The sequence below is a fragment of the Lissotriton vulgaris genome, unplaced genomic scaffold (assembly GCF_964263255.1).
Source record: "Lissotriton vulgaris unplaced genomic scaffold, aLisVul1.2 SCAFFOLD_3661, whole genome shotgun sequence".
Classification (NCBI taxonomy): Eukaryota; Metazoa; Chordata; class Amphibia; order Caudata; family Salamandridae; genus Lissotriton; species Lissotriton vulgaris.
The window spans coordinates 176,154-194,283 of NW_028249147.1; the positions used below are offsets into that span (position 1 = coordinate 176,154).

Sequence of the window (18,130 nt, forward strand, 5' to 3'; positions counted from 1 at the left end):
GGCGGTGGCGTGAATTGCCCTTGTCTCCATTGGGACGAGCGGCACTTTTTAAAATGATGTCGCTTCCCAGGTTCCTATATGCCTTGCAGAACTTTTTCGATCCTGTTCCCGCTCGCTATTTCCGTGAGATTGAAGGCCTACAGAGGCAATTGATTTGGGACGGACGTGCCCGTATTGCCTTATCAAAATTACGCTCCCCTGGTATGATGGCGGTATTGCTCTGCCCGACATCAGACGATATTACTGGGCCTCACAATTAAGTGCAATTAACCATGTAACGTATTCCCCGGAACCCGCTCCCACTTTCGCTATGGATAAATTCCTGTTGCCAGGCGGCGACTTCAATAGAGCTTTATACTCTAAGTCACCACTCAGTCTCTTGACTGGTCCCACGAAATGTGCTGTGCGTGCCTGGAAGGATGCGAATGAGGCTACAGGTTGGGGTGGCGGATTGACGCGTATGACCCCGCTGTATGATTCTGAACGACTGGGTAACCTGTGGCGGACGAAAGGGTTTGATAGATGGGATATGATTGGGATTAGCAAGGTGGAGGATCTTTGGGCCAGAGGAACAGTGAAATCCTTTGAGGCCCTAAAGGTAGAATATCAATTGGATGATAAGGAGTATTTTCAATATCTTCAGGTGCGGCATGCCCTATCCTCCGCCTTTCCCCCGGGACTGACATCCCCCAGTCCTCTCCGTTGGAAGATCGTATTCTTGATGGCCATGTCCCGGACAGTACGATTTCCCCTATTTATTAAAAACTTATTAACAACAGGGCTGACCTGCTGGAGAAGCTTCGGGCCTCCTGGGTGGCGGATGGGCTCGAACTGGATGACGAAGACTGGCAAATGGCTATTTCTTCCCCTAAGGAGGTGGCTATTTCGGCTCGGCTCCGTTTTGTGCAACTAAAGATCCTCCATCGCGTCTATGTGACTGGTATGCGTCTGGTACGAATGGGGCTCACGACAGATGGATTGTGTAGACGTGGCTGTGGTATGAATGGTACTTTTCTTCATATTTTGTGGGAATGCCCGGTTATCTCTGCTTTCTGGTCTAGGGTCCACGATGTGATGGGACGTGTTACTGGGGTCCCCCTCATTCCAGAGGCAAGGCGCTGACTGCTTAATGTGTGGGAGCCTACGGACTGTACGGCTGCTCAGACTTTCTGGATCACCCTGGGCAACATGGTTGCCAAAAGGGACATAGCACAGCTTTGGGGCTCCAATAGACCGCCTGGACTCAGTGCCTGGAAAGATAACATGGATTGGTGCATGTTTCGGGAGAAGACGGTGTATGAGGCTCGGGGTTGTCCTAGGAAGTGGAATAGAATCTGGGCGCAATGGAATGAATACCGAGGTGACATTTGTACCCCACCACTTGATTATGCCGACACCATTCCCTCCTCCCCTTAGTTTACGTTCCTTTCATTATCATCTATTCTTCCCTCCCTTCATCGTTCCCCTCCCCTAGTAGACTTGCTTCCATTCTTGTATATCGTTTCCCGCTTTTCCTCCCCTCCTGTGAACTTGCCATTGCTTTACCATGTGTTTGTTTTTGCTGTTTGTTTAACTTCGACAAAATCACAAAATTGAACCTTCGATATCCTCTAATTGTTGCTTTATGCACTACACCATAATGAAGCACGATGCGGCCTTCTCCGCAGTATAATGTGTTATACTTTTTGACCGATTGTCATAGCGGCCGGCCCAAAAGGGTTGTAGGCAGACGCTGTGTAATGGGCATTTGATAAATAAAGGTTTAAAAAAAAAAAAAAAAAATTAATGTATTCATTCAGGTGGACACGTGTAAAATGTCTAAGTGCCTCCACTTTACGATAACATTTATAGTAAGATTACTAAAACAAATCCCAACAGCCATATCAGTGGTTGGACTGAAGCCTTTGTAGACACTTACTTTTACTTTTATTTTTTTTACTGATTTCACCTTCCTTTCTCCCTGTTTTCCTTGGTGCTTTTATCTCCTTTCCCCCCACTTTTCACTGCTTCTCCTTGTTTTCCTTATTTCCCACCTTCCACCTAGGCCTGCCACCTGCCCTGCAGTGCTCCTTCAAGGACTTACTCAATGCTGGCCGCAGCGTGACCCCATTTAGCAGGACTCAGTTCTCAGGTGCTGTTACACCACTCTGCTTCCTCCCCTTTTTCCTGAGTGCTTTCTCCTTCTTTTGCATAATCTTCTATAGCTTTCTCTGTCCCTACCCCCCGTTTTTAGGTCAAGCTCTTTGAGACCTGTGGTAATCAGTCTGTGGGCTTCAAACCCATCCCCTTTTTTGCCATTGCTTTACATTTGTCTATGTCAGTGTCCTTTAAACATCCTTGCTTGCTAGTGGTCAGTTCTGCCTCTTGGTCCTTCCTTTCTCTCTTTTGTTTCTCCCAAAGAGCAGGGACTTATTACTGTCTCATTGTGTTATGGTTTTTTATCTGTTCTTTGGAGGATTTTTTTTTCTTGGTTTCCTGCTCTGTTACTGTTTGTGTTTAGCTTCAGCTTCTTAGCTGCTTAAATTAGAAAAGAGCATTCTTCCTCCCACCTCCTCTTAATGTCAGAGTTGTGCTACAGATGCATTTTTTTCAGTTGCCTCCCCCACAATGGCTTCCACTCCATTGCTTGTCTTTTTTTATTAGGCTTTTTGCACGTTTAGATCACCACTGTCAGGTGGGCTTTTTTTATTAGGATATTTGCTTTGTTTAGGCTTCCTTTTAAGGGAGATTGGGCTTTTATTTAGGTATGGCCTGCAAAAGGTTTACATCCCACTCTCTCTCTTTCCTGGCTTTTAATTGGTTCATATGAGAGCTACTTACTTTTCCTCCAGTTCTATTGGCTGTAACATATTTTCTTTAATTGAGCAATGCTTGTTTTCCCTTGGGGTAAGAAGTGGTGCATTCAGAAGGTTTTATAGTAAATAGCAACTTGTGATTGTGTAAACTGCCTCATGGCTCAAAGGAACAAGAAAAAGCGCTAGGTTACCCAACCAATCAGGAAGTCGAGAAATCTACACTGACGTGCAAGCATGGGCACTGACCCACAAGTTACTGACATAGAGACGGCCACACCCACCCTCTGATGCAGAAAAACATAATCCAGTCATTAGTTTGTACTTGCTCCCAGCCCTGTTTTTGGCATTCAAAGTTCAATTCTTGAGCAACATGGAGTAAACATGCAAGTTTATGTATACTGCTCAGTGAACTACTAGATTCAGTCACGTCGGTTTCCGGGACTGAATCTAGAGACCTGATTGATGTATGCAACATGAGTGGATTTTATAGTCTAATTGAAGATTTTTTTTTGGCCTGAGGAAGTGATTTGAAATATTACAAAACACTTTGGCAAAGACAGAATGACACAACATTATTGCTATTTCGAGTAATGAAATAAAAGACGTCCTGACTATGAAATCCAAGTAATTGTGCAAGACTTGTTTTTTTGCTGTTTTTTATAGTGCAAATTTGACCCAAAGGTATCAGAGAGTTTTACTTGAGCACAGGTTGCATTACAGATGGACACATTCATGTTTTGTAGGCAATAGGAGATTTAGGGGCCTATTATGATGGTGGGCCGACATAGTCCGCCTGCCACCGTAACGGAGAGCTGAACAGCCCGCTGATGCTGTGGTGGTCCCGCAATGCGCAATAGAATGCACCCGCCACACTGGCTGGCGCATCCTGTGCCTTTTCCATTGCGGGTGAATCTGCTGGCTGCAGACCCGCCCGCAATGGAAAAGCACTGTGCACAGCACAGCCATGCACTACATGGCAGGCACCACGTGGTGCTTGACAGGTAGTGCCAATAGAAAAAACTGTGGCTGACCAGAGTTTGCACTCCAATTTCGCAGTAGAAAATATCTAAATGATTGTGCAGATCACATCCAGAGCTAGCCACACAGAAGCTCCACTGTTGAGACAGATACCAAATTGGCTGAGGCCTTTTAAAGATTACTAAACAATATAGGAACTTTTTCTACTCAATTACATGTGCTACGGACTTCTCTTTTTTTGGTGCACCATCCTACATTCATACAACTTGCCACGTAGTGCATTGCAATGAGTGGGGTACCAAAGTTACCCCCATGTGCATCCCCCACCACCCCTTCACCCTGGGGGTCCACAACGGGCCCCCAAAGCACAGACCGTAAGCCTTTCCACAGTGGCAATGCCACCGTTGAAGGGCCATTGACCGCCATCATCGTAATATGCATGGTAGTGTCTCGCAGACACCGCCACCATATACAGGCACTTTTTCTGCTGGTCGCTGAGTCGACCGGTGGAAAAGCAGCGGTCTATCTTTCAGTCCGCTGCGGACCCCCCAGCCATCATAATATGGCAGGGGGTCTTTGCTGTGTGGATGGCAGGCAGATCGCCTCGCCGGGCCGGCGATGACCACCGCCAGCCCGGCGGGGGTGACCTGCCCGCCATCAGAATGGGCGCCTAAGTGATTTGCCCAGAATCACAGGATGCTTAAGCCTCCAGCCAGACCCAGCTCCAAAGTCAGCCTGTCTAACCGATCACACCAATCATCATACTTTCACTGTACATCAAGCGGTGCACTCACATTGTACACGGATAACTGACTTCATCATTATACTTTCCCCGCACTCAGCGCTGTATGCGACCCACTGATCACACCTTCACTGCAATAGGCGCTATACACGGACCACTGATGACATCATCACACTTTACTCCTGAGCCAGCGGTGCGCTCGGCGCTGAAGGCCGATCACACTTTCACAGCACTTGGTGCTTTAGTGGATCACTGATCACAATCACAACTTCACGCACTCAGTGCTCTATACAGATCGCGGATCACACCTTCAGTCCTGAGCCTGTGATGCATTCGGCAGTGCACACAGTGCTTTGCACCCTGCCCGGTGCCTAGTCTTTCAATGCTTTCTCCGCGAAACAGCTAGCAACTCCAGCACCTTTGGAGGTGATTTTCAGCACTTTATGAATCTTGATTGATTCATTCAATGCTTAGGACCATGTATACTTGTGCAGTTTCCGGTTGCAAACCCTGCGATTCGGTAAATTACAGAGTTTGTGACGAGGACCGAAATACTAAAAGGGTTTAGTAAATCATAAGAAATCACTATTTGGATGTCCAAGTAGTGATTTCTTCTGATATGGGTTAATGTTTTGCGACTGAGGTGCAGTTCCAAAACATTATTATTTTACCAACACCTCAGAGGAGGTGGTAACACATTCTCAACACTCTCTATTGTTTTAAAATATTTTAAAATATATTTTATTTTTGTGCATTTAATTTAATTTATTTATTGGTAATGAATTCTATATAAAAATATACTGAAGCATATATAAAAAATATAACAAATAATACCATACCTCTTTCATAATTACAATGCATCCACAGTTACTAAGATGCAGAAAGATGCAATCAAGAACTTAATCTTTGCAGATAATTCTGAGCGATAAACTGGAATAAATGCTGCTACGAAAAACTAGAATATTCCAATGAAATCGGTTAGACAAATTCTCAGCCCTTATTAACAAATCTGCATAATTCATGGTTATACATTCAGTCCTTATATATCTATATCTGTGAGTGCTTTACAAATACACATTATGCTATCTGTATGTATGGGAACTTCTTTAGTGTAAACCTAGCTAGAGAGCGAGATGGCCACGAGACCTAAGATAAGTGACATTGTCTTCCAGACCTTAGGCAAGTGCCCCTGCCGGCCATACTTTAGGCAAGAGCCTCTGGCAGCTAGACCTTAGGCAAGTGGCGCTGGCAGCCAGACCTTATGCGTGTACCCCTAGCAACCTGACTTTATGTGAATGCCTCAGGCAGTCAGAACTTAGGCCCTGGCCACCAAACCGTAGGTAGTTGACCCTGGCCGCCAGAACTTAGGCTGGTGCCCGTGGTCACTTGACCTTAGGGGGGAGCCCCTCGCTGCTAGACCTTAGGGAGGTGCCCCTTGCCACCAAACATTTGCCCTCTTCACACTATCTACTCTACAGCTATGTTTGACCTCACCAACTGATTCGCAGAAGTTGTCTCTCTCCGGTCCAGGGGAGACATGGCTTGGCAGTTCGGGGTGGACTGTTCCCATGAGTCACAGGGTCAGACTGATTTGCATATGGCCATATCTGAACTGGGGTGGCACAGTGAGCTAAAGAATGGTGATGGATTAAACCCAGATCAGTTGACTGGGGGTGAGTGTTTGATTTTCTCAAACGATCCGTCCATCATCCCCTTTTGTATCGAAGATGTGGTAAGGGCAGGTGTCTGTGGGTGCTCCGGAGTGGATGCTCTTCATGATCTTGAGGGTGTCATCAGCAGTGAGGAAAGTGCAGCTGGGCAGGGTCTGCTGAGGTGCAGTGGTTGCCGGTGAGTTGGGAGGATCGTTGGTGTTGAGGCTGTCGAATTTGTGGTAGATGTTCTCAATCTTGCAGTTGAAGAAGGTGCTGAGGTTGTTGCAGAGGTCTTGGGAGGGTGGATGTCTGCTGTCTCTGCTGGATTTGACTAATTCTTTGACCATGGCTAAAAGTTCTTTGCTATTGAGTGTGTTGGCTTAGATCATTACTTGTTGGTCCGCTTTCTTTGCTCTTCTGATGATGTGGTGGTGTGCTGTGACAGCTGTTTTGAAAGCTGAGTGGTCTTCCGGGGGTCTTGCTGCTCCTTCATCTCTTCTCGAGCGTCTAGAGTCATGAAGGGTGGGAGAGATCAGCTGGCTTTCTTGGAGTGTCGCTTGCCTGGGGTTTTATTAAGGGGGCCCTGTGTGTCTGTTCAGTTGAATATCTATTGGTGGAGACTGCGAGCTGAAGTATTAGCATCAGAGGATGAAGGAGGTGGGGTTTTTCTGAGAAAGGTGGTGAGCTGTTTTTTGATCACCTTGTTCCAATTTCTGCAAGGGTAGTGGTGGGCGTGGTGGTTTATGGTGGGTTTGGTGAAGGAGAAGCAGACGCAGCAGTGGTCAGTCCAAAGGAGCTCGGAGGTGTGCCTGAATGTGATGTTGATTGTGGTGGAGAAGATGGGGTCGAACGTGTGTCCTGCTGAGTGGGTTCAGGAGGTGACAGGTTGTTTGAGTCTGAAAGTGGTAAGGTTCACTAGCAGGGTTTAGGTGATCTTGTTGTTGGAGTTGTCCAGGTGAAAGTTGAGGTCACCAAGAATGATGTAATCTATGGAGGCGAGAGCGCGGGGTGCGATGAAGTTGATGATGGAATCGCTGAAGGGTGGACGGGGTCTGAAGATGAGGCAGATCCTAGATACAGTATGATGGACATGTGGATCCCACAGTGACAACCTACATATTTGATAACATGGTTCTTGCCACAGGTTAAATTTTTACACATCTTTGCTAGATGCTGATTTATTCTGAATTCCTAAAAGGGCAAATCCTGGATGTTCAGTTTAGTCAAAGGCAGAACATTTTCCAGTCTCAGCTACCTCAAACTTTGTAAGCTCTACCAACATTTAATTTCAGGTACTTTAACTGGTACTCTAGAAAGAACTACCTTGTAGATCTCCCTACTTTTTTTTCTTATTCTTACTGAGACACCCAGTGATAATCACGTACTTGATGTTTGTTGGTTTTCCTGCACTATATTGATCACACCTTCTGCCCATTTAGATATTCGAAAGAGGTTTGCTTCTGAAAATAATTTGTGTGAGCATGTACATACCTTCCATATTTGCACACTCTTCATAGCTATTTAAATTGGGATGCAGAATGTTTGGCACCCAAACTGTCTCGACAAATACCTTTAATTCTCTCACCTTTAATTTTTTGCACCTCACTGTCATTAGTTGACCTGAGTAAACTGCTCCCTCACATCCTCCCTCCCTGTGGCTACCCCTCTTCCGCAACCACTTCTTTCTTCCCTCTCCATCCTTTCAATTTCAAATAGTTTACCTCTTTTCTTTGTGACCTCTTTCTTGTATTTCTTCTGTCTGTCGGTTTATATTTCCTGCAATTAATCACCCTGTATCCCTGGTAATTCTCTTTGGACACACCCAGCCCTTACACAGTACGTTGCATGATTTTTCAGGATCAGCAACCCCACGCGTGCCTTACTCCAAGGAAATATTCATTCTGAGGTTATTTGTAGCCATACCCTAGTCTTTATTCACATACAATTGGATAAGGAGTGGGCTCATAATGTGTGCCAATAGTTACAGGGAAACCCAATCCAAAAATAAATACAGACCCAATGAGTATCTGGAGGGTTGCTCACAAATAAGATGCCATGCACATTGGGTGAGAACACATGTCAGGCCTCACTTGGCTACTTGTTGCCGTCTGTCAGTCCTTGTTCCTAAGGCAGTTTGCTGATTTGTTTCTCAACTTTAATTTGAGTAACCTCCTCCCCCTGCCCCAAGAGCTGTTCAGTAATCTGATGTTATGCATATTTGTGAAGCACACTATCACCTGAAAGGGTATCCTGGAGCTGAGCAGGTCTATGTGCCTAGTCCTGCCTGGGGAAAAGCCAGGTTTTCAGCTCCTTGCAGAACTCCAGAAGGGAGAAGGACGTTCTTATGTGAAGTTGGGGGTTATTTCACGCATTAGGTGCAATGTAGGATAAGGCTTGGCCTCTGAATCTGCTTCTGTGTATACGCAGGATGAGTGGGAGTAGGATTCCAGCAAAACAGAGGTGTTTAGGGGGATGGTGGAAGGAGATGTGACTGTTCAGGTAGGCAGGGCCTAGGTTGTGTAATGCCTTGACGGTGTGACTGCGGAGTATGGACTGTGTGCGTTTGTGTTTAAGAAGCAGGCAGGGATCCATGAGATAAGCTGAGATGTGCATTCTGCTTCAAGGTTAAGGGTAAGTCTGTTTACAGTGTTCTGGGTGCCTCAAAGTCATCTGGTGAATTGCCTCACTTATTCTGGCATAGAAGGTGTTTGATGTTTTTTTGGGTGTTCTTAGGGAGCCATTTAAAAGATTTTCATCAGCATATTCAGGGTGTGGAAGCAGGATACTGAGACAACATTAGCTTGAGGGGTCATGTCCAGTCTGCTGTCCATGTTGATACTGAGGATGCTGGCGGGGGTGAGGTGGATCGAAGGTCAGCCAGCCCCAAGGTGGAGTCCCATTGTCATGTGTTATTGCCGGAGGTCACTACTTCTGTCTTGTCGGTATTGAGCTTGAGACAGTTGGACTTCATCCAGTGGGTGACATCCGTCATGCAGGTGGTTAAATTGTTCTTTATGTTGAGGGTCTTGTCTGACATTGAGAGTATGAGTTGTGTGCCATCAGCATAGAAGAGGATGTTGATATTATTGGTCAGATGAGCTCCACTTTTGCTGATGACAATAAGAAATGAGGTTTAAGAGGACAAATGTGAACTGGTATGAGGGACTGATCCTCCTGCGTCTCATGAGGATATACCCCCAAAAAGTCTGGCATACCTTGAATCCTTGGCAGGTATGCATATGGCCGGGACTTAGTTGACGGACAAGACTTAGTTTTCATATCCGAAACAGTGGAGTACTGCTCGAACTTACCCTGTCTCATCCACTGAAGCTGGTATCAGTAACAAGTGGTGATGCACAGTAGAGTATGGCACACATATTGCGACCTATGATTATTTGGGTATAAGGCCCTGTCTAACTCCTTTTTGTTCTCTACAGCTTTTGAAGATGGCCTTTCGACACAGGTTGCCTGGGGCAATCTACTCACAGCTGTCTAGGACCTAGCCTGGTGCTAGACCATCCAACACTTAGGTCTCCTGGCTTCAAGTTCTTTGGTCTCTTGGAGTCAATCCGTTCCTCCAAGAGACACCTGACAAAGCTTGGGCACACCCAGATAAGATCATCTTTCTACAGCCCACTATGCACATTTGTTTCCACTCTGGAAAACTTCAGAACACTCAGACACTGCCTGACCAAATGGGCATATGCAGGTGCTGTCACCCATCAAGGCTAGTCCCAGGCATAACTGTAGATGTTATCACATCCTCCTCACTGTATAGACTGTTCCCCCAATTTCTGGGTCAGGATCATTCTGTAGTAACCCCAATGTCCCTGCAGAAGCACCACACAAACACAATCAATGTATGATTTGGACACCGTGCACGCATTCTTTCAAATTCTCTGGAGTTTTAAGAACCGGTCACTACACTTTGCACATCACCGTGGTCCAAATTCAAACCATCTCCAATCATATTAACGGCAATAGGAGGGACTTAAAACATTTGGTAACTTTAAAGGGCCAGCACAGTTGTCTATTTTCTCGACATGCCTCACCCTCATTATGTTAAGGGCTGTGACAAAGAAGAGGAATGGATTGGTAATGGAGATGCTAATTTATGGGGATCCACCACGTGTCTTGAAGTTCACTATTGTTACATGGAACGATGACTATGGCGAGTGATACTCAGATGACCTGTACTGAATAATTAACTCCACCCTCTCTACTTTTCATGGGATGGTGCCAATGTTAAGGGAGTTACACACTATCTCCTTTTTTTGGAAACACAGTTCTGCTCAGCTGCAATTTTAAATGCACTGTATTTTGTCTTTTATTGAATTTGTATCTTTACTCTACTCTTGATAATATATTGGTCTTTGTATCTTTCAGTATGAGGACATCTCAGTTATTTCCAGTGGGAGATGGTAAGGTGAGTATATTACAAGAAAGGATTAAAGCGACCCAAATCACAGGAGTTGATGTTTACCTAGGATGAAGTCTTAATGGGTCAGGGAGTGCTTTGGCCCCATGGCCAGCAGTTCTATACGTTCTTCATAAAGTGCATCTTGCTAGTAGGAGCTGCACACCCAGTACATCTGCTACACTGTCTGCAGCTAAGAAATGAAAGGGCTTTAAAGCTGCGTGCTAGCTCTGTCATAGTAGTTTGTGGTGTCTACTGTCATGACAGGTTGGCAGTTTGTAGCAATGGAGGGTGGACCACAAAAACAATTTGAAGGCTTCAATTATATGACCTCGGTGATAAATAGCATAGCGTTTCTATCACTGTACGTTACAATAACACAACTGTAATACAACACAAGAAAGTACTGTGAAAACACACAAATTAACAACATAATAGCAACACAGCAGTAAAACACACAGGCAATTTGCTCCTGTATTTTGAATTGAATTATGCATTTCGTTTAATTTATTATGTTGTGTTTTGTTGGGTTGAGATGGTGCGGTCTCGGTATTTTGTTTTGTGTTTAGTTGAGTTTTTGCGTTTGCTGTGTTCCTGCTTTGTTTTATTTTGTTATTGTTATTTTATTTTATTGTGTGTTAGGTAGATGTGTTTATAGACTACTAGAACTAATGCTAAAATTAATGGCAAGGGCAGTGCAGCAAAATTACTACCACTGCCAAAGACTCAAAAATGTCATGGACGCTCTTACAGTCTGTCCTCCTCAAAGTGATGACAGGAATATATGATGTATTTATGGAGTTTGGTCTATATCTTTTGAATGCTTCATGGCACAAACGCATGACATAGGCCATTCATAAAACCAACAGTTCCTATTTTATGTGATTTGGCCACTGATAAGACACATGCTGCGTCTGACAGATGTTACTTAGAGGCCGATCTAGCTCACTCCATAGCAACGGGAGGGACTGGTGGTTCATAGTGTCTGTTTTTAGCCCCAAGACAACCTCCAGGTGTAGGTGCTATTTATTAAAGTCTGGCTTACCTAACATTGGGGCATATTATCAAGAACTGCGATAAAATTATCGCTGCTTTAGAGGCAGGAAACTTTCACTAAAACGGCGATAATGGGCTAGATAATATGCCCTTGTGAATTCCCATAGCAGCCCAGGTTAACACCAGAACCTGGGCTGCTATGGGAATTCACAAGGACATATTATCAAGCCCATTATTGCCATTTTAGCGGCAGTTTCCTGCCGCTAAAGCGGCGATAATTTTATCGCCGTTCTTGATAATATGCCCCATAGTCACTAAGGTCAACACGTGGAGAGGCAACAGTTGAGTCCACGTCAGATATGGGTTGTTCTAAGGGCCTGTTTGTAACTTTTATTAATGACACACGTTTAGTCAATTAATCAATCAATATTTACTTTATTTTGATTAGCAATGGGAATCATAAAAGTTCAACAAAAACATCAATAAGTATCAGTCCATAACATAAGAATAATACAAATTTAGTGTCCAACATAAGCAAAATACACTCAACCTGGCTAAATACCAGCAAAAGGATTCCGCAGCTCCAGAGGCTGCGTGTCTTGTTTCCTCTGACATGAAGATCAGCGCGCACGTCGTGCTAACCTCATTTCAGAGAAACCAAAACTGAAATCTGTTTCCCTTTCTACGTGCTCAGGGGGCTATCTCACCCCCCTGAGCATGTAGAAAGTCGGGAGAGGTATCATTGGAAAAGGGTAAATCCCCCCTTTCAAATGGTATACGTCCCTAGAGGATCCCTGCTTGGGAATCCACCGACAGGATATCAGGAAGGAGGAGGGCTCCTCAGGCAAGGGTCTTTGCTTCCCCAAATATATTTGGTTAAAGTCAGTCTTTCTGCCCTCCCTGGGGCAGATGAGGCAGTACTCCAATATGCCCCGACAGAAAACCACTAGAAACCAGGTAGAGTGTGTCTACTGACCTGTGGCTGCCATTTTGCTGGTGGTGTGTGTGGACCTGAACTTGGCTAATGGTGTGGGTAGAATCGCGCCTGATGACAGTGTGTAGATTGGCGCTTGCCTGGTGATATACATGGACTGATGATTGACTGGCGGTGTGCGTGGACTGGTGCTTGGCTAGCTCTGTGCTTGGATGGTGCTCGGCTGCAGGTCCAGACTGGCCATAGCGGGCACAGGACGTGTCGTCGGTGGGCTGGCGGGGTGGGGACCGGTTTTCTGGCCGTTGGGGGTGGTTTTGTCACTGGGGGCCGGTTTTAAAGCAGTGCTGTAATATCGGGCCCCAGTTACAAAAGCGGGAGCAGTGCTTTTTACTAGCATGCCCCCCACTCCCTGTGCCAGTCGAGCAGCAATTTGCCAGGACTTGCTGTTCCCAATCCAGTCCTGCTTGGCTGGTGGTAGGAGGGGATGGAGTTTTGCTGGTGGAGTGCATGGGTGGCACTTCTATGACAGTGTGCGTGGATATTGCTTTGCAGACTGTGTGCATTGACAGCATTTGGCTGGCGGTGTACGTGAATGGAGCTTGGCTGGCAGTGTGCATGGATTGGATAGCGCCAGCCTAAAAATGTATAAACAAACTGCCTATTTGGACACGCTTTGGGACCCCCTCAATCTCCACACATTTTATTCCCTTCCATGTCATAGGCACTTGGCCCATCCACACAAGTGAGGTATCATTTTTATCGGGAGACTGAGGGGAATGCTGAGTGGTAGGAAATGTATACCCTGCAGTGGTTCCACAGCTTTCTCACCCACATATTATAGAAAATGTTTACTTTTTAGCTAAATTTAAGGTTTGCAGCAAGTTCTTGGATGGAAAATGTTGGAAGATTGATGCAAGCCACACCTCTCTGGACTCCAACGGGTGTCTAGTTTTCAGAAATGTCAGGGTTTTTTAGGTTACCCTAGATGTCTGCAGACCCAGGACCAAAAATACAAGTGCCCACCTATTTGCACAAAACGGCCTGGTTTTTCAAGGGGGTCACCTGCATTTTTGCTTGCGGAGTAAGCGGCCATCTAAGGAAAACTACAAAACCAAGACATTTCTGAAAACTAGACACCCAGGTGAGTCCAAGGAGGTGTGGCGTGCATGGATCTCTCAACTTTTTCCTACCCAGAATCCAATGCAAACCTAAATGTAGCTTCATTGTGTGATCACCGGGCCGCCACAAATGTCCTACCGCCCAGCATTCCCCCAAATCTCCCGATAAAAATGGTACCTCACTTGTGTGGGTAGGCATAGTAGCCGCAACAGGAAATGGTTCAAATTGTACTGTGGAGACTTCAAAATTACCTATCATAAAATGACCTGGTTTTGCAAAGGTGGAAACCTGGGTATTTGGCCCGTCGCTCTGCGTACATCTAGGAAAACCTACCAAGCCCACACATTTCTGAAACCTAGACGCTCTGGGGAGTCCAGGGATGTATGGGTTGCGTAGACGTACCCAGAATCCATTGCAGACCTTAAATTTAGCTGGAAAACATGTTTTAAATGTCTTTTGATGTATTCTTTTTTGGCTGATAGTCAGCCGAATAAAGATGTGATTGAAGTGAAAGCGCAATGTAAATAAGGCTTAGTACTTTCATGCAATATTTCACATTAGTGTATGCATGCGCAAAGCAGTTTCCCACGTGTTTTCTTGTGATTTGTACAATAGTTTCCACTGCACACTGTTAATACGTGTTATGGGGGTGTTAATCAAAGCAGGTTTCATTTTGCGAAAAACCTGCTCCATCAATAGTGAAGCATCCCTTTTTTGCTGCATGCATTGTCCTTGTATGCAAACAGGTGTGAGAGTAGTTCTGGCCAGAAGTTACCACAACTTCAGATATGAATATTGTCTGTTGTTGGTTTCATTCATGTTACTTTGTTCCTGCACTTTACCTCTTCTGGGGAAAGGTGCCAGTGTGCTGCCCAGGTGTCTCCCTATTCCAGCTCTCGTGAATCCTGGACAGGATTAGGAGCAAAGTGCCATTGAGCTTGCAGTGTGCACCACTTGTAGTGGAGGCATATCTTTCTGGTGGTAGTTGTCCTGTCCCTCTTACATGTTTACTTAAGTTGAGTGGCTGCTCAGAGAAGAACTGGAGTGGACTCAGTTTAACAACCTGTGCACTGCCATACCTTATATTGTGATATATTCTGGGTTTATTGATTTCATGGCAGACAGATAGATTCATTTGACTGTTTGAACAGGAGAAGCTGAATCAGGAGCTCTCTCTTCCTGACAGTGACGGCTAACAAAGGCCTTCACCTCTTACAAGAGGTAGTAGCTGTTTCTCCTATTGATCCTGCAAGAACTTCCTCTTCCTCTTTAGGAAACAGGAAGCCTACGAGGAGGTACTATGGAAAGACCAGCCCCAATCTACTAATATCACAAAATACAAAAAAGTGCCAGAGACTTGCCTGTGGTTTAGCCAACATCATTAGCACTCGCTCATGTTGCCACTTCAGAAATTAACAAAGGTTTTCCAGTGGACCAGCCAACTATCTCCCTCAGCACCATCTTGTGACAGCCAGGTTCAGATATTTACAAAGTCTTACAGTGGGCGAGTCACCCTAAGAAGGAGCGTCTCAGCAGGGGCCACTCCAGAAGCCCCAATGACTGGGCCTCTGTGGGAATTCACAAGGGCATATTATCATGCCCATTATCGCCGCTTTAGCGGCAGTTTCCTGCCGATAAAAGCGGCGATAATGTATCGCCCTTGAACTGTCATATCCTGGGGGAAAAACATGGCGGCCGCCGCTTGATCCGCTGCGGCGCTCTGTTTGTGTACTCCAGTTTAGAACGAACATACCGCAACTAGGTCGGTTTTGCAATGATGTTTTTTGTTAAATCTATTAGTTAATCGGAAATCCTGTGCCCAGATGCTCGACGATCAAAATAATCACATGTAAAATCAGCACTTATTTTTACCTGCTTCCCTTGTTGCTGCTCGATGGGGTTGGAGAGTTCGTGTTTACCCGCAAACGCCGCTGTGGTGGAGTGGGCTCTTGCGGTTGAGCTCGACTACGGGAAAGAGGTGGATATCATGCGACGGGGTGTACCCTGGTGTTGGCTAGCGTTTTGGTGTGGGCCGCCCTGGGCCGCCCTGGAGCTCCGATGAGGGCGCCGCATCCGTGGCTTACTTCCTGGATGCCGTGGGATTGTTGCCGTTTCGGAGGTGGAGGCGAGGTCGAGGACGTCGAAGGTGGGAGAGTCGATATTGGTTCACGAACAAAGAGAAGGTGGAGGCGGCGATAACAGTGGTAACGGCGGTAATGGGCCAGAGGTAGCTAACAACTTGAGAGGTAGCAAATACAAGGTTAGTAAGGGGGAGCACAGCAAAGACAAGAAAAATAAAACTTTGCCCCGAGATATTAGGCCACCCCTGGTTGTCGACTCAAGTTTACCCACGGCAGACTGTGTAAGTAAGGCTGTAAGTAAGGCTGAACCTGTAATAAAAACGGTGGTGCTTGAGGGATGTGATAATCCTAACTCAGATTGCCTCTGTTGTAGCAAAAAGAAGCCCTCCTCTTATCTGACTGGACAGGTCAAAGCAAAGCGTGCTTACACTCGTAAATCAGCCAAAGGGTCTAAAGGTCAAAACGCTGCCTCAGTATCAAAAATAACCCCATCACTGAGGTCCTTTTTTAAGGTGGTCCCACAAGTAGTATAATTATCGGACAGGCCCGAAAAGATACCAGCAGAGGATATTGGATTTGAGGGAGTGATGAGCTCCGAGGATTTGCTCGATAAAGCCAACACCCCGCTAGAGATGGCGACGGGGGGTGCAGAAAGCTCCACGAACCTGGGAGCAGGAGTGGAAGAAGGCAACGATCAATTTGGCAACATAGAGAGAGAGATAAGCGATCCAATTGCTGGTGCATCAAGACACTTCTCACCTCTTGCTTTGATTTTAGCACCCCCATTTGCTCCACCTCTCATGCTGGCCCCATTAGCTGGCTTAGGTTTACAGGGATCTACGCAAGGGGCTACAGCAACTACATCAGACAGTTTAGCTCCATTGCCTTGTGCTATTTCACCTATCAACACAAATACAGACTTGATCACTACCTTGCAGGCGTCTGTTCAGGAAATGTTTTCCTCTTTATCAGCAGATATTAAAAAAGGATTTGAAACCTCTGCAGCTAATCAAGCAGATATTAGGTGTTTTTGTGAAAGCTTAGACAAAAAACGTAGTGACCTATCAATGAGAACAGAGGCGCTAGAGGATAGGGTAACAGGTTTGTCCCTGCATTTTAGATGAAGCTAAGTCAAATATCGTCACACTTAGGAAGGAAGATCAAATTCTATCAGAACGGATGGAGACGCTTGAGAACAATACCCGAAGGAATAATCTTCGTATAAAGAATATTCCTGAGGATAAGGAAGGTTCAGATATCAAGCAGTACGGTATTTCGCTGTTGAAGGAGGCGCTAAGATTAGATCAGTCTGAGGAAGAATTAGCTCTAGACATCCAGCGCATTCACAGAGAGCCTTTTAAGAAAAATCCTCAAAGAACCAAGCCCAGAAAGGTTTTGGTCAACTTTCTCACATACTCCCTCAAGGAAACCATTCTAAACCTGGCTTTAAAGCAGAAAACTGTCAGTGCGAGGGGGTTCAACTTTCATGTGCGATCAGACACATTGTCCAGGGCCACACTAGACAGACAATGGGAATTTGGGAAAAGGTTGAGGCTTTCAGAAGCTATGGCGCAGTTGCTGAATTGGTTTTTCCCGCCGAATTGAGAATTATATATAACAACACCATGCACAATATAAGATCAGTGCAGGCAGCAGACGAACTACTGCTCACTATAGGCAGAGAAAAAGGAGCAGGTAACTAGAGGAAGTTTTCTGGGACAACTAAGCTAAGCTAATTTGTTCAGCATTCAAAGAGAAAAGGGGAGAAGAGAAAGAAAAAGAAAAATGGAAGCAACGGTGAGAAGAAGGAAAAGAGAAGGCATATAAGTATACAAAAGGAAAAATAAATAAATAAATAAATAACTAAACAATAAAATATGTAAAAAGGGGATCTATAGGTATAGTATAATTGAAATGAAAGAAATAAGAAAAGGGGTTGAGGTTAGGTAGTGAATGCACAATAAAAGCAGTGCACCACCACACCCTTTAATATAATCGGGTTTAGGTAAGGGGCACGTAGGCTAGTTTTACCTCTTCCCACTTATATTCCCTGAAGTTTTTTATTTTGCCTTTATTTTCCGGCTGTAAATAGGAAGGGAGTTCACAACAGAGTGCTATCTTATGGTTTTCCAGATAGATAAAACAAGGGTTTTCCAGGGGGGGGGGTGGGTTAGACAGGGGCACTGGGGGGGGGTTGCAGGGGAAAAAACTAAAAAAGAGTCCTCTTTTTCGCTGTAGTTTGGCTTTTTGTGTGAAGTGGTCATTGTTAAGATATGTCTCAGTTAGAATCTTTCCTTATATGGGCATATGGTGTATAGAGCCTTTTTTTCCCTGCGGTAGCGGTAAAAATGAAGAATTGGAAACATTATTCCAATGAGTAAACTGTCTATTCTCTCCTGGAATACTAATGGTTTGC

At 45.3% G+C, this 18,130-nt stretch overlaps 1 long non-coding RNA gene across 1 annotated transcript in view; it reads left to right on the top strand.

Annotated features, from left to right (window-relative positions):
- LOC147663688 (uncharacterized) overlaps positions 1-18,130 on the top strand; it is a 74,584-nt gene that overhangs the window by 50,185 nt on the left and 6,269 nt on the right. Inside the window, exon 2 of the long non-coding RNA XR_015305256.1 lies at positions 10,554-10,593. This is a non-coding gene — a long non-coding RNA (uncharacterized LOC147663688). The remainder of the gene's footprint in view (positions 1-10,553; positions 10,594-18,130) is intronic.